This window comes from Oryx dammah, unplaced genomic scaffold (assembly GCF_014754425.2).
Source record: "Oryx dammah isolate SB20612 unplaced genomic scaffold, SCBI_Odam_1.1 HiC_scaffold_11, whole genome shotgun sequence".
Classification (NCBI taxonomy): Eukaryota; Metazoa; Chordata; class Mammalia; order Artiodactyla; family Bovidae; genus Oryx; species Oryx dammah.
Window position 1 is genome coordinate 48,136,941 of NW_024070195.1, and position 5,434 is coordinate 48,142,374.

Here is a 5,434-nt window from a genome sequence, read left to right on the forward strand (position 1 = left end):
ACTAGCTACTCACCAGCTATCCACTCATCTCCTCCTGCAAGAGCACCCAAACTGAGACTAGCTACTCACCAGCTATCCACAGGAGGATGCTAGAGGCCACCAAAAAAAGATAACCCACACCCAAAGACAAGCCACAGCGAGACTGTAGGAGAAGTGCAATCATGATAAAATCAAATCCCATACCCCCTGGTTGGGTGACCCATAAACTGGAGCATAATAATACCAAAGAAATGCTCCCACTGTTGTGAACAACGAGTCAGGCATCCCAGTTTGTGGATCCAACAAAGGAACTGGGAATCCTGAGGGACTCTGACCTTGAAGGCCAGCAAGATTTGATTACAGGACTTCTACAGGACTGGGGGAAACAGAGACTCCACCATAAACAAAATCTCACACACACCAAGACCCGAAAGAAAGGAGCAATGACCCCACAGGAGACTGAACCAAAACTACCTGCTAGTGTTGGAGGGCCTCCTGTAGAGGTGTGGGTCAGCAAGGGCTCACCACAGGGGTGGGGGCACTGGAAGCAACAGGCTGGGAAGGTACCCCTTGGAGTAAACCCTCTTGGAGTTTGCCATTAACCTTACCCTAGAACCCAGGGCTGAGTCGCCTCAGGCCAAACAACTAATGGGGAGGGAGCACATCTCCACTCATCAGCAGATAATTGGATTAAAGCTTTACTGATCAAGGATCTGCCAGCAGAGCAAGACCTGGTCTTTCCCATCCAGCCCCTCGTTTTTTGCCTTTTCATACTTTTCATGGAGTTCTCAAGGGAAGAATACTGAAGTAGTTTGTCATTCCCTTCTCCAGTAAGAAGCAACAGTTAGAACTGGACATGGAACTACAGACTCGTTCCAAATTGGTAAAGGAGGAGGACATCAAGGCTGCATATTGTCACCCTGCTTATTTAACTTACAAGCAGAGCACTCATGAGAAATACTAAGCTGTATGAAGCAAAAGCTGGAATCAAGATTGCTAGGAGAAATATCAATAACCTCGGATATGCAGATGACACCACCCTTATGGCAGAAAGTGAAGAGGAACTAAAGAGCCTGTTGATGAAAGTCATAGAGGAGAGTGAAAAAGCTGGCTTAAAACTCAACATTCAAAAAATTAAGATCATGGCCAGAGGGGAGGAGAGGGTGAGATATATGGAAAGAGTAACATAGAAACTTACATTGTCATATGTAAAATAGATAGATAGCCAATCGAAATTTGCTGTATGGCTCAGGAAACTCAAACGTGTTCTGTATAAACCTAGAGGGGTGGGATGGGGAGGAAGTCTACCTATGGCTGCTTCATGTTGAGGTTTGACAGAAAATGAAATTCTGTAAAGCAATTATCCTTCAATTAAAAAACAAACAAACAAACAAAAAAACAACTCATGGCATCAAGTCCCATCACTTCATGGTAAATAGATGGGGAAACAGTGGAAACAGTGTCAGACTACTTTCTTGGGCTCCAAAATTACTGCATATGGTGACTGCAACCATGAAATTATAGACACTTGTTCCTCGTAAGAAAAACTATGACCAACCTAGACAGCATATTAAAAGCAGAGATATTACTTTGCCAATAAAGATTATATAGTCAAATTTATGGGTTTTCCAGTAGTCATGTATGGATATGAGAGTTGTACCATAAAGAAATCTGAGAGCTGAAGGATTGATGCTTTTGAACAGTGATGTTGGAGAAGACTCTTGAGACTGCCTTGCACTGCAAGGAGATCAAACCAGTCAGTCCTAAAGGAAATAAACTGTGAATATTCATTGGAAGAAGTGAGCTGAAGCTGAAGCTCCAATACTTTGGCCCCCTGATGGAAAGAGCCAACTGATTAGAAAACACTAGGAAAAATTGAAGGCAGGAGGAGAAGGGGATGATAGAGGATGAGATGGTTGGATGGCATCACCAACTTAATGGACATGAGTTTGAACAAGCTTTGGGAGTTGGTGAAGGACAGCGAAGCCTGGTGTTCTGCAATCTATGAGGTCACAAATAGTTGGACACGACTGAGTGACTAAACAAAAACAGTCCCTCCCATCAGGAAGGTTACACAAAACTCTTAACCTCATCCATAGGAGGACAGACAGAAAAAGCAAGAAGAAGTACAATCTCACAGCAGCTAAAATGAAAACTGTATAATAGAAAGTTAATTACATGCACCCACTCCAGTATTCTTGCCTGGAGAACCCCATGGACAGAGGAGCCTGGTGGGCTGCAGTCCATGGAGTTGCAAAGAGTCAGACATGATTGAAGCGACTTAGCATGCACACAATTAAAATGAAAAAGCAGAAAGTTATGTCCAGATGCACAGACAAGGTAAAACCTCAGAAAAACAGTTAAATGAAGTGGAGATAGGCAATCCTCTAGAAAAAGAAATCAGAATAACGATAGTCAAGATGATACAGGATCTTGGGAAAACAATAGACAAGATGTAAGAAATGCTTACTAAAGACCTACAAGAACTAAAGAACAAACAAACAGAGATGAATAATACAGTGGAAGGAATCAATAGCAGAATAACTGAGGCGGAAGAGTGGATGAATGACCTGGAAGACAGAATGGTGGAAATCACTGCTGCTGAACAGAATATAGAAAAAAGAATGAAAAGGCCTAGGAGGCCTCTGGGACAACATCAGGTGCACCAACGTTCACATTATAGGGGGTCTCAGGAAGAGAAGAGAGAGAGAAAGGACCTGAGAAAATATATGAAGAGATAATAGCTGAAAACTTCCCTAACATGGGAAAGGAAACAGTCAACCAAGTCCAGGAAGCACAGAGTCCAGGCAGGATAAACCCAAGGAGGAACACACCAAGACAAGGGGAAAAGCGATAAATAATGTACAAGGGAACTCCCATCAGGCGAGAAACTTTACAAGTCAGAAGAAAATAGCACAATATATTTAAAGTGGTGAAAGGGAAGAACCTACAACCAAGAATACTCTACTTAGGAAGACTCTCATTCAAATTTGATGGAGAAATCAAAAGCTTTCCAGACAAGCCAAAATTAAGAGAATTCAGAACCACCAAACCAGCTTTACAACAAATGCTAAAGGAACTTCTCTAGACAGGAACCACAAGAGAAGGAAAAGACCCACAGAAAATAAACCCTGAACAACTGAGTTTGGTCAGTCATATATATTGATAATTACTTAAATGTAAATGGATTAAATGCACCAACAAAAGACATAGATTGGCTGGGCAGATAAAAATATGTCCATGTATGCACTTCCACTTACCACATCACTCTACTTGAACCCCCAAATTGTATGTAATTATTTTATATTGTTAAGTTAATCTTGTTCCCCTTATGGCTTGCAATTATAATTATCTTTTATTTTTTGTCTGGCTATTGATTGTGAATACTGACAAACATCTTTTACTATTATGGTTATGTAACTGTTACTCACTTAATACCATTGTATCATGATTGGTCAATAGGAAAATACTAGAACTCTGTATCACCAAAACAATTTAATAGAAAAACCTGTAATCATTTTTTAAAATCCAGATGGATATCAGAATTATATGGGAATTTTTTGAAAAATATAAATGCCCAGGTATTGCTATTTTTTTTCTCCTAGCTCTGGACATGCTTCTAATGAGCAGTCATGTTTAAAAACAACTGAACTGTATGATGATCTTTTACTTTTATCTAGTTTGTTTCATTTTTTCTATTGCATATTCAGTGATCTTGTTTCATTTAGTTTATGTTTTTCAATTTCTCCATCTCTTCTAATTTTTCTTTTTGATGTTCTTTCTGAAGCCTTTTTCAAGTGTAGTAGAAAAAGCTTTTATATACATATATAAATAATATGTTTTACATACATATATAAATAATCAATAGTATGTCTTCTCTGGGTTGGGAAGATCCCCTGGAGAAAGAAATGGCAACCCTCTCCAGTAGTCTTGCCTGGAAAATCCCATGGACAGAGGAGTCTGGTAGGCTACAGTCCATGGGGTTGCAAAGAGTTGGACCCGACTGAGCGACTTCACTTTCACTTTCTTTCTTTCACATAAATAATATGTATAATATATATATTTTATAAAACTTAAAATTTTGCCTAACTAACAAATTTGTGACATTTTGATTCCACTTGTTTGACTTAGTACAAATAGAGTACTAGATTTCTAATTATAAAATAGATATGCAACAAATAACAAAGGTTTACTGTATAGCCAAGGGAACTATAGTCAATATGTTGTAATAACCTATAATGGAAAATAATTTAAAAAATAATATTATATATATATATATATATATATAACTGAATCATCTTGCTGTACACCTGAAACATTGTAAGTGTATTGTGCCACTCCCTTCTGTCCTGCAAAATATCTGCTAAAAATTTGAGTCTTATGAGAATTCCCTTGTACATAACAAATTGTAATTCTCTTGTTGCTTACAAGAGTCTTTCTTTGTTTTTAACATTTGACAATTTAATTATGATGTGTTTCTATATGGGTCGCTTTTTTTCTCTTTATATATATTTATTTTTTTTTAAGTATAGTTGACTTACAATGTTTCAGGTGTACATATATATGTATATGTACATATGTATGTATATATATATATAAAACTGAATCATCTTGCTGTACACATGAAACATTGTAAGTCAACTATACTTAAAAAAGACTATATATATATATATATATATAGAGAGAGAGAGAGAGAGAGAGAGAGAAAACCACCCATATAGAAACACATTGTAATTAAATTATCAAATGTTAAAAACAAGGAGAGACTCTTGTAAGCAACAAGAGAAATACAATTTGTTACGTACAAGGGAATTCTCATAAGACTCAAATTTTTAGCAGATATTTTGCAGGACAGAAGAGAGTGGCACAATATAGTCAAAGTGCTGAAAGGCAAAAACTGCCAACCACAAATATTCTAGCCAGCAAAATGTTCTTCAGAATATGGAGAAATAGAGAGTTTTTCAGACAAGTGAAAAAATGGAGTTCATTACCATTAAACAGCCTTACAAATAATGTTTAAAAATTTCTTTAAGCTAACAGAAAGGGTACTAATTAGTAACAGAAAAACATATAAAAGTATAACTCTCACTGCTAATATTATAATCTAATGTAATAGTGGCAGGTTAATCACTAATGTTAATAAATCTGGTATGAGCATTAAAAAATATTAAAAAACATATGGATGCTGATGTAGAGTGTATGAGTTAAAAAAAAAAGGTAGCAGTCGTAACTTTGACTAAAACAATCTATTAGGGTATACACAAAAATAAAAAGATATGAAAGTGAAACTGAAAGTGTTAGTCATATAGTCGTGGCTGACTCTTTGTGACCCTATGGTCTGTCCATGGAATTCTCCAGGCAAGAATAATGGAATGGTTTGCCATACCCTTCTCCAGGGGGTCTTCCCCACCCAGGGAGCAAACCTGGATCTCCTTTCTTCATATAAAAAACAGAA